Source organism: Schistocerca americana, chromosome X (genome assembly GCF_021461395.2).
Source record: "Schistocerca americana isolate TAMUIC-IGC-003095 chromosome X, iqSchAmer2.1, whole genome shotgun sequence".
Classification (NCBI taxonomy): Eukaryota; Metazoa; Arthropoda; class Insecta; order Orthoptera; family Acrididae; genus Schistocerca; species Schistocerca americana.
In genome coordinates, this window is record NC_060130.1 from 419,707,824 (window position 1) to 419,720,635 (window position 12,812).

The following is a 12,812-nucleotide window of genomic DNA, read 5'->3' on the forward strand; positions in this document are numbered from 1 at the left end:
AGGTCATGTTGAACAGAGACTGCAGCAATGTTCTAACAGTTTCATCATCCTGTATATTGATATTAGAATGCCACTATTAAAGCAATGCCAAAAAATATACGCATAAATACTTTTTTTGCATTTTCTCAGAAAAAAAAGAGAAAGTTAACTCTTCACGCCAGCTTCATGTTGTCAACATCACCTCACTGGTGGTTGAACCTCCATTTTTTATTATATATTCGAGTAGTACGTAAAGAAATATGAATGTATTAGTTGCACCACTTTTTTCGCTTTGTGATAGATGGCGCTGTAATAGTCACTAACGTATAAGTACGTGGTGTCATGTAACATTCCACCAGTGCAGACGGTATTTGCTTCGTGATACATTACCCGTGATAAAACTGACCGTTTACCAATTGCGGAAAAGGTAGATATCGTGTTGATGTATGGCTATTGTGATCAAAATGCCCAACGGGCGTGTGCTACGTATGCTGCTCGATATCCTGGACGACATCATCCCAGTGTCCGGACCGCTCGCCGGATAGTTACGCTATTTAAGGAAACTGGAAGTGTTCGGCCACATGTGAAACGTCAACCACGACCTGCAACAAATGATGATGCCAAAGTAGGTGTTTTAGCTGCTGTCGCGGCTAATCCGCACATCAGTAGCAGACGATGACAGATTTTTTGCACACGTTCTATTTAGCGACGAAGCGTCATTCACCAACAGCGGTAACGCAAACCGTCATAATATGCACTATTGGGCAACGGAAAATCCACGATGCCTGCGACAAGTGGAATATCAGCGACCTTGATTGGCTAATGTATGGTGCGGCATTATGGGAGGGAGGATAATTGACCCCCATTTTATCGATGGCAATCTAAATGGTGCAATGTATGCTGATTTTCTACGTAATGTTCTACCGATGTTACTACAAGATGTTTCACTGCATGACAGAATGGCGATGTACTTCCAACATGATGGATGTCCGGCACGTAGCTCGCGCGCTGTTGAATCGGTATTGAGTAGCATATTTCATGACAGGTTGATTGGTCGTCGAAGCACCAAACCATGGCCCTCACGTTCACCGGATCTGACGTCCTCTGATTTCTTTCTGTGGGGAGAGTTGAAGGATATTTGCTATCGTGATCCAAGGACAACGCCTGACAACATGCGTCAGCGCATTGTCAATACATGTGCGAACATTACGGAAAGCGAAATACTCGCTGTTGAAAGGAATGTCGTTACACGTATAGCCAAATGCACTGAGGTTGACGGACATCATTTTGAGCATTTATTGAATTAATCTGGTATTTACAGGTAATGACTCTGTAACGGGATGCGTTCTCAGAAATGATGAGTTCACAAAGGTACATGTATCACATTGGAACAACCGAAATGAAATGTTCAAACGTACCTACGTTCTGTATTTTAATTTCAAAAACCTTCCTGTTACTAGCTGTTCGTCTAAAATTGTGAGCCATATTTTTGTGACTATTACGGTGCCATCTATCACAAAGCTAAAAAAGTTGTCCAACTAAAACATTCATATTTCTTTACGTACTACACGAATATGTGGTAAATAATGGGGGTTACTATTTTTTAAAAAACGCAGTTGATATCCGTTTGACCTATGGCAGTGCCATCTAGCAGGCCAACTATTGCGCCATCTGGTTCCCCCTTTAAGCTAGTAAGTTCCGTTCTTTGTAGTTTTTTCGTTTGACGCTTATTTCGTGAGATATTTGGCCCGGTCACGATCAATGGAACACGCTGTATAAAGAAATCCGTCTCCATTTATTGCGAATATATAACTCCCTGATGTATGAGGGGCAACTGAGGGCTGTTTTATACTTGACTGAAGACGTTAATTACAAGAATAGATCACATGCATGCATGAATGGCGAAACTATATGTACGAGTAAGTGATGGCACTTTGCACTTATTGGTACGCTAAAACACGAAGCAGATATCATAAGCTGGGTAGGATATCATATGCATATCGTGCTGTGTGGCTGTCGTACTATTTCTCATGCGCGACAGCGCCTAGAGTTCTAACGATCAGGCTGTTGGCTTCAAATATTTACGTTAGCTTTAAGATAACTGTGGCCGTATGGGCTTGTCACTTTGAAGTGGTGAAATGTTTTGCAGTAGTTAGTACCTGAGCTCGCATAATAGTTTTAGTAAAATATACAACGAAGCGCCACAGAGACTGGTATAGGCATGCATATTCAAATACAGAGATATGTAGACAGGCAGAATACGGCTCTGAGGTCAGCAACTCCTATATAAGACGACAAGTGTCTGGCGCAGTTGTTAGATCGGTTACTGCTGCTACAATGGCAGGTTATTAAGATTTAAGTGAGTTTGAAAGTGGTGTTTGAGACGGCGCACGAGCGATGGGACACACCATCTTCGAGGTAGCGATGAAGTGGGGATATTCCGGCACGACCATTTCACGAGTGTACCGTGAATATCAGGACTCCAGTGATACATTAAATCCCCGACATCGCTGCGGCCGGAATAAGATCCTGCAAGAACGGGACCAACAACGACTGAAGAGAATCGTTCAGTGCAACGGAAGTGCAACCCTTCAACAAATGGTTACAGATATCAAGGCCAGGCCATCAACAAGTGTCACCATGAAAACCATTGAACGAACCATCGTCGATACGCGCTTTCGGAACCGAAGACCCACTCGTGTACCCTTGATGACAGCACGACGCAAAGTTTTACGCCCCGCCTGGGCCCCCCAACACCGACATTGGACTGTTGATGACTGGAAACATTTTGCCTGATCGGACGAGTCTCGTTTCAAATTGTATCGAATGGGTGGACGTGTACGGGTATGGAGACAACCTCAAGAATCCATGGATCCTGCATGTCAGCCGGGGACTATTCAAACTGATAGAGACTATGTAATGGTGTGGAGACAATTCCAGCAGTAAAACGCGGCGCCCCACACGTCCAGAATTGCTACCGTGTTGCTTCAGGGACACTCTTCTCAATTTAAACACTTCCGCTGGCAAGCACATCTGAGATTCCTAGCAATGAGCTGTTCAGAAGAGATCACTACCCCCCAACCCCCATGGTATTCTTACGGAATTATGGACAGCCGTGAAGGCTTCATAGTGTCAATTCCCTCCAGCAGAGATTAGTTGAATCCATGCCATGTCTTGTTGTGACACTTGTGCGTGCTCGCAGGGGCCCTACACGATATTAGGCAGGTGTACCAGTGTCTTTGGCTCTTCATTGTAACTTTCGACTGTTTCTAGCGCACTTCCCGTCTCTTGGCAACTCACTGCCTTCTATACGTAACGTCCTGGAGACCGCCTGCCTAGTGTGATTAAAACTGTTGCCTCTTTTGACGATTTCGTTACAAAGTAGATATTTCATTGGCTCTGAGCACTATGGGACTTAACTTCTGAGGTCATCAGTCCCCTAGAACTTAGAACTACTTAAATCTATCTAACCTAAGGACATCACACACATCCATGCCCGAGGCAGGATTCGAACCTGAGACCGTATCGGTCGCACGGTTCCAGACTGTAGCGCCTAGATATTTCATTCACGTGGTGGAATGGATGGAGTGAATTCTTCTCTTTGGATTTAGATGGGGCCTTTATGTAGTTATTATTATTATTATTACCAAAAAAATTACTTATGGCTTTTAATGCATATAAAAAGAAAAATAGAGGAGGAGATTTTTATAAATTACTATGCAACGCTGTTGGTACCTTACTATCTCATCACGAAGTTATAATTCTTATATTCCTTTTCGCTTTTCTCGTTTAATATTGTCGATAGTTATCTGCCTTGCACATGATGGGCGACATTTCACATAGATCTAACAGTTTAGGTTGGCCAGAGCTACAACTGAAGATCACAGTTGTGTTTAAAGGGATGACTGCAGACAATAGGAAAAGCTCTGGATTCAAAATGATGTAGTTTCATTGCTTTCAAAAGTTTCTGTTACTGCTTCACCAGTGCTCTGCAGACTGTAGTTTCCGGAAAGGCTGCGCTTCCGTCACGCTTAACGATTCTCTTCAGTCGTTGTTGGTCCCGTTCTTGCAGATCGTTTTCCAACCGCGGCGATGTCTGAGATCTGATGCTTTACCGAATTCCTGATATTCACGGTACAAAAAATGGTTCAAATGGCTCTGAGCACTATGGGACTTAACATCTATGGTCATCAGTCCCCTAGAACTTAGAACTACTTAAACCTAACTAACCTAAAGACAGCACACATCACCCAGCCATCACGAGGCAGAGAAAATCCCTGACCCCGCCGGGAATAGAACCCTGGAACCCGTGCGTGGGGAGCGAGAGCGCTACCGCACGACCACGAGATGCGGGCATTCACGGTACACTCTTGAAATGGTCGTAAAGGGAAAACCCCTCCTCATCGCTACCTCGGAGAGGCTGTGCCCCATCGCTCGTGCGCCGACTATAGCTCCACGTTCAAACTGACATAACTGTTGATAACCTGCCATTGTAGCAGCAGTAACCGATCTAACAAATGGGCCAGGCACTTGTTGCCTTACATAGGCGTTGCCGACGGCATTGCCGTATTCTGCCTGTTTGCATATCTCTCTATGTGAATACGCATGCCTATACCAGTTTCTTTGGCTCTTCGGTGTAGTTTCATTGTCAGTGTATGGGCAGTAACTGTAGGTGAAAGACTAATTGGGCTACACTTTTTAACGAACAGATTCGTATGTGCTACTGGAGAATATTAACGTTACAGAAATATACCGACTGTTGTTTATGCACGGCAGGGCACAACCTCATTTTCTACATATCGAGCGTTGACCTACTGAGTGGCAAAGTAGTAGTCGCGGATGTCCGGTAGCATGGCCTCCTCTTTCACAGGACATCTATCTGTTAGTTTCTTTATGTATGAAAAAGGCATTAGTGAACGCCCAATCCATCGCCAATATTCACTCTTAAGAAGAGCATGTGACCAGTGCATGTGGTGCAAACAGAATGGTGTACATGGCACACTACGGAAAAGAGCTTAAGATGTCTCTGGATGAGCGATAATCATACGCGCCACTACGTATAGTGACACTTTTAAGTAAAAGATACATGGAATGGCCCATATCTCGACAGACATTTGTTTCCGGACATGTCATTATAGGAGGTTTTAATCTACAATGTGCGACGGAATTAATAGATCACTTTTTCGAAATCACTTGTAGCGATGGTACTGTTCTAAATTTGGCTCGAAGATGCGTACAATCTCCCTCCGTAACGCTACGAAATTGTGGCACCTTGCGAAGTCACTGGGGACTCGACGGCACTCCAAACAGCAAGGTATCTACGCATGCGAGAAAAAGGCCACTGTTGTGTCTAGGCAAGACAGCCTAGACACAATGAGAGGAAGCCGAAAGGCACGCGCTAAGCTAAAGACGGATGCGTGAGGTCTGAAACAGGATACGTAATGAAGGCTATAAAGAAAAGTACGTAGCTTCGGGAATACTTAACTTTAATCCATCCTTTTGGTACATCTGGAGATTGTGGCGATACAAGTGAGACTCTTTAGATACATGCAATGTTACTAATGGCGCCTTGCTAGGTCGTAGCCATTGACTTAGCTGAAGGCTATTCTAACTATTGGCTCGGCTAATGAGCTATGCTTCGTCCGTGTAGTCACTAGCAAAGTCGTCCGTACAACTGGGGCGAGTGTTAGTCCGTATCTCGAGACCTGCCTTGTGGTGGCGCTCGGTCTGCGATCACACAGTGGCGACACGCGGGTCCGACATGTACTAATGGACCGCGGCCGATTTAAAACTACCATCTAGCAAGTGTGATGTCTGGCGGTGACACCACAGCCACAACTCAGAAGTTCATGTGACGTGTAAGATGGGGTAGTGTTATCAGATTGGCGCTAAATTTCACCAAAATTCTGCCCAATGCCACCATGGACATGTCACATGACCGAAAGGTCGTCACACCCACTCGTAGCCACATTCCACCTCTTACTTTGACGCCTGTGCGATAGAGAACAGAACCGCGACGTCTAGCGTTTAAATCACACGGTTCCCTGCGAGTGGCCAAAGAAAACATCCCAGATACACCGCCGCTAAGAATTTGCAAGGAAAGGACTCAGAGGGTTGCATACTTCACCTCAGTGAAACTACCCCTTTCTCTGGGGCATTGAGTCCCACGCATTTCGTGGTCATAAACGGCAGCTCCCAGTGTAATTAGCAACAAGAAGACGTTATTCACAACCTTCGACACTGCTGACAAACTCGGGCGAATTAGTCCTTCGCTAAGGATATTGTGGTGCTGCATCCCCATCGAACGTGTTGCACCTGTTTGGAGTGCAGCGTGAGTGTAATGTATGCTCTCGTGTAGAGGTTGGAACCACTAGTGATCATGGAAAACCATGCGACGAAGTATGAACGTGATACGAAGCACCGAAGGGTGCTAATGATTTTCAGGCGCTTCTCTCATGTGTGCTTTGGCGTGATCACGGGGGAATGTGACTTTGACACATGCGTGAATAAAACGGCAACGGGCCCTCTAAAATTCCTCCCCCCGACAACCACCAGCCGTTCGGCTAAAAACCCGGTAGCACCCGCCCAAATTTCCTGAGAAATGTAAAACTGGGTAGTCAGGACCCGTGACCAAGTCCTAGGCGCTTGCAGACTGGCAACCCTTACGACAATCTTCGATTTCAGAAGGCCTACTATCAGGCGCAATAGCAACAGTGCAGCGGCCAACCAGTAGCACCGTAGCCTGTCTGCAGCCGTCTGGGACTCTCGTCGCTGCTTCTGTCTGTACAGGTAAGTTTTTAAGGGACTCAACAAAGGCGGGTGGATGGCACCGAGAGTTTTGCCAACCTGGGGATGATCGTAGGAGGAACTTTTGCCGTTTTATTCGTGCATGTTTCAATGTCAAACATCCAGTCATCACGCCACAGGAAGACGCTACATAGGAGAGATTAAAAAGCGTAAGAAACATTTGCTGCTTCATATGACGTTCAAATTTCGATGAAGCGTACTGAATGGTCACTAGTCGTTCCAGCCAGTACAAGATAGCAAAAATTGCTGCCGCACTGCGCTCCAAAGCGGCAGATAACGCTTAAAGATGCTGCAAGCCGACAATAACACTAGAGAATGGCTGGAAAGTCTGAGGGTGTCAGCCGTCTCAAAGTTTACCAAAAACGTCTTCTTGTTGTACATCGCACGGCGAGCTGTCGTTTTCGAGAGTGACATGTATGAGAATCAACGCACCAGGGAAAGGGGTAGTTTCATTGAGGTTCTTTTTGTGGCGATTCTGAGCAGCGGTGTGTCTGGAATGTTTCCCTCGGCCACTCATAAGAAAACGGCGTGCTTTAAATGCTGTTGCGCCGTACTTCCAACTCTCATAACAGAGGCTTTAAAAGAAGTGGTGAAATATGGGTAAGAGGGGTGTGTAACGATCGTCCAATCGTGTGACACGTCCGCCGTAGCGTTGTGCAGCATTGTGGTGAAGTTTGGTGCCATTAACCTACTGTACACGTCACATGAACTTCTGCACCTTGGCCTCTTTTTCGCATGTGTCGACGCCTTGACGTTTGTAATCACCCGACGGTGACGTCGCAGGGCATCACGCTTGTCGACCATTACAGAGGAAGGCTATACGCGTCTTTGAGACAAATTTTAAACTTTAGCGTCCAGATTGGTGGAAATTCCGGGGTCCCTAAAAAGTTACATTTTACGCTGGCTAGGACGTGTCGCTAAGTAAGTGAAACTCATCCATTTATTGGATCTTGATAGTCAGATTTGACAAACGTTCAGTTTCCTTTTCCTTTTGTTATTCATTATAATTCTTCTAGTGCGTGACAGCCCATAGAGGTCGCTTCGAAATAAGACCCGTGATGTGTGAGAACGGTTAGTGTGCTGAGTGGACAGAAAATCTGTATTTATGCAGATCGTGGTAAAATATTTTTCGTGTTTGATAAATCTGTAACACTGATTGTAAGCGCCTATTACGTTATGTTTCATTTGCTGTTCTACAGTTAATCTAGTGCATACTGTTGTAATTATTTGTTTGCGTATACGTTCCAGGTGTATACCTGTGGTGCAGGTCATGGGGCAGAACATACAGATTGAAATACAAACAAAACGGATACCCTGCATAAATGGTTAGTAGTGTTCGGGGAATTGACAAATTGTGACACAGGTAGAGGTGACCAGTTGTAAGCTGAAAGCAAAGGAAGACACGCAGTCTCAGCGGCTTCAGCGCGGTGGTGCCTGCGACTCTGGAAAAATATTCGCCAAGGAGGCTTCAGCGCGGTGGTGCCTGCGACTCTGGAAAAATATGCGCCAAGGAGGCAGGCAGGACACATCGACCAAGATCTGCCTACTACCTTTCTATATGGACAGTAGGAACGCAGGTAAATTTTATTACTTAATATCGGTACTACTTTTGCAAACAGTTGGAACGCGTGGTAACCACAATAGAATGACCACAGCATAGTATTTGTTGCCTCAAATGCATCTACAGGTGAACCACTGAATTTGATCACAATATACGCTAGGAAAGAAGTCCATATAGTCCATATATATATATATATATATATATATATATATATATATATATATACGTATAACAAGAGTATGGCTGGAGTGGACAGTTGTGATGAATATACACCGATGAGCCAAAACAATCCGCCAACGGCCTTGTCCAAGTGGTAGTCCCGGTTCCCGTCAGATCACCTAATTAAGCGCTGTCGGACTTGACTAAGACTTGGATGGGTTACCGTCCCGGTCTGCTAAGTGCTGTTGGCAAGCGAGGCGCACTCAGTTCTTGTGAGGCCAATCGAAGAGCTACTTGATTGAGAAGTAAAATGAAATGTCTTGAGGCTAGGGCCCCCGTCGGGTAGACCGGTCGCCTGGTGCAAAGTCCTTTTAGATGACGCCACTTAACGACTTTCGTGTCAATGGGGACGATATGATGATGAAGAGAACACAAAATCCAATCCCCGGGCGGAGAAAATCTCCAACCTGGTTGGAAATCGAACCCGGGCCCTTTGCATGACATTCTGCCGCGCTGAATACTCAGCTATCGAGGAGGATTGGTTGAGAAGTAGCCGCACCAGCCACGAAAACTGACAACAGCCGGCAGAGCAGTGTGCTGACTACATGTCCCTCGATATCCACATCTGGTGGGGGAGGATGACACAGCGGCCACCCGGTACCGTTGGGCCTTCAAGACTGTTTGGACGCTGTTTGTTTTTTTTTTTTTTTGTTTGTATTTTGGGATATTTCTTAATGAAGCCATGGTTTTGTACAAACTAACTAGAGAAAAAACTGCACAGATCCGTTTCCTCACTAAAGACGATTATCATTAAGTGTACGTCGTCGGTTACGCATTTCAGTATTTCTGTTCGCAGGTCCGTCGTATCTACTGTTAGTGTGTGTTGTAGCACCTCAGTTTCAGAGTTGTCTTAAAGCTGGTTTACAATGTGCATCGGCAGTGATATCTTTAATTCTTATATGATTTTACACATTGTGTCCCAGGGGGTACAAATCAGGCACATTTGCTGGTCTAGACATCAGTATGAGTTTATTATAACGTCTCTCAAGCCGTTGTAGCACGATTCTGTTCTTGCAACATGGACAGTTATCCTGCTGGAAGATATCATCGCCATGAGGGGACACTTCAGGCATTAAGAGATGCTGGTAATCCACACTAAAGCTCACGTAGTTCACTGCTGTCATTATGCCATCGATTACCACCACAGAACCAATGGAAGCCCAACTCAATGTATCCTATAGTATGGCTCTGCACTCATGGGCCTGCATTTGTGGCGCGGTGCATTTTTGTGCAGCCCGATGATGGCGTGCATTTACCCAAGCACCGACCTGGTGTAAATCAGTAACGCTGTTCCCACTGCAATCATAACTGATGATGTCGTCGGATCAACACAGGAGCTCGGGGTGTGTAATGTGGTACATTTTGTGCAACAATGGCGTTGGAGAGGTGTGCTCCGAAACACTTGTGCCCTCACTAACACTGTCCTCTGTCGTCAGATCTGCTACAGATCGCTGACTGTTCTGGATTACAAAGCGGAGGATCCTCCGACCTCTACGTTTTGTGATGAGACATGGTCGTCCAATGCCATACGGCCTATCCGTTATTTCACCACCCTTGGACTACTTTCCACAGCTGCTCACGACAGTAGAACGCCCACAGGCGACCAGCTTTGCCGTTTCAAAGACTCTCATCTCCAGCCGCAGGGCCATAACACTGTGCCCTTTTTCAAAACCACTTATATAAATGGATTTCCGCAATTGCGGCCCTTATCTTCGCCATAATGACTGTCCATTCGTCTCTCTTTCACTTACATTCTTTCCTTACTGCGTCACGTGCCCGCAACACAGCCAGGAGGCATTAAGCCTCGCGGTGGGTAATGGTCATAATCTTTTGGCTCATGAGTGAAGTCTTTACCGTGTTTCAATTCGTAGTAACATGTGGTACATGCCATTGATAACCCACAGTATTGATGTTACCATAAAAAATGCCTGGCTGTTACATCGCTACAATGGTGAACGATTAGACCAGCTGTCATTCCGTCGAAGGGTTGCAATGACACTGTTGTAAAGTAATTCATCCAGAGGTTACGGTAGGAAACGGAGCAGACCATCTATCTTGGAGAATATGGATTCAAAATCACCTCATAACACTCCAAGAAAAACAAAATGATAGCGTCCTTATTATAAAAAGTTTCAAATATATTTTGGAAGTGTGACGTTGTCCCTCGTGTAATATGTTTTGCTAGGTACCATATAAAAGGCTAAAGAACTGTTTCACAGATATTATGATAAAATATATGCCTATGCTCCTATTGTCCTTTAAAAAGGACACCTGATTTTGACAAAATAACTACTAAATTTCATTAAATTCTTGTCTAAAACTTCATTCGCAACCATTCTGTACAAAATGTCATATTTTTTTGAAAAACAAAGTTTTGCAGGCGTAACCGTGTTAAAAACTGAGGTCCAGCTGAGGGATGGTGCTTTTGTTGAATGGCTGTGTTAGGGAGCGGTGCATCGAAAGCCTTAGTTCTGAAGCGAGACGTTCCTTGAAGCACCTCTGTCAAAAACATTTAGCAAGACAGACATCTCTTAGCCGCCCTAAAATATGCATGTTGAATAAAAATCCTTCTGCTGAGGCAGTTAAAGTCCTTTACTGAAAGTTCACGGTCGTGACCTTTTAGTAGAAACCTTTACCAGGCTGGGAGAAAGAATTTTTATTCAACATTCAGAATTTCGGCTGTGGCTGCCCTGTTATAAAGTTACGTTCTAAAGCACGCGCAAATAGACGGCGAAATATTGTAGCTTGGCAGGTGGCTGGCAGGCTGACACCAGGGAACGAAGTTACGTTGTTCTAGAAATTCTTTTTCAATGGCTAGAGAAAACCGCAGTAGTTGTTAAAAAGGCCACAGGTTGATGGCTGTGTATGACGTAAGAATGACGTAGCGTTTGAGTTTTTTGATAATAGAAGGGCGGAATGCGAGCTTATTGGATTTGACGTTTTGCCGGCTTATGATGGAAGTTTTTTTAACATCAAAACAATTACGCCGTTGGCAGAGAAAATGTAACTTTTGTGGAATGGGAGACGAAACTTTCCAGGTGTGAAACGCAGTCTTCGTTTTAACTTCCGAATAACGTGAACTCGGGCTGCTGAGGCGGCAAGAGGCGGTGCACTGATGGCTCGCTTTCGGCTGTGACTGCAGACTTCGACAGCAACTCTCCACTTTGCCGGAGACTGACGGAGTCCAACGTCCTAGTAGTACAGGGTAGTGCACACCTAGGTGCGCAACTTCTGACAGCCAGCCATCTCATCGAGGTCTGCTCTTTTTACATCAATGAGTGTGGTGCGACAGACAGGCAGCACCATCAATGTAGGACGAAGGGTACTTTGGGATTCAACATAATTTTCGGTTGTGGCTTTCCATGTTCGACAGTACAGTTACAGTTGCATGGATAACGTCAGTTTCTCTTTCAAGCAACACAATTACTTACTGATGCGTAGGCAGGTTGCGGTAAATTCATTATGAAAGGGATATGACGTTTAGCAAATTCCAGTTCCCCAACACCTAAGGTCGCCAACCGTTATTTTTTTTAATCTCAGTTTCATCGTAATGAGAGTTTTACTGAGCATCACGTAATGACATGTTGCGCCTTATAATTTCTTGTAATAAATTTTGAGTTAATTAATATTATGCTTTCTATTTGTGTTGTTAGCATTCCACTATCATGATCAATTTCTTTGAGTGATACATTGCGAATACCCTAACTTAAGTTTCACTGATAGGACCGCAATCTTATGAAGGTTTACTTTAATCCCTTGTGTACGTTTAATTCAGCACTTGAGCCTAAGGGTGGATCTGTCTCACAGTTAATTTCCACACACATTATTTTTCGTAACACCAAATGGCTCTGAGCACTATGGGACTTAACATCTAAAGTCATCAGTCCCCTAGAACTTCGAACTAATTAAGCCATACTAACCTAAGGACATCACACACATCCATGCCCGAGGCAGGATTCGAACCTGCGACCGTTGCAGTGACGCGGTTACAGACTGAAGCGCCTAGAACCCCTTGGCCACACCAGCCGGCTTTCGTAACACCAGCTTTCCACGGTTTTTACAATCGTCCTCATGGCAAACATATGTCTGACTGTGCTCGTCTGTCCTCCGTAATAGCCGTTGAGATGTTTCGCAATTAATCGTGATATGGAGATCTGCGATATCTTACAGCTACTTCTTTCATATCTTCGGAAAACCCGAAATTCACACATTCTCTATATTCTGGACAACTAGTTCCCTCCCAACA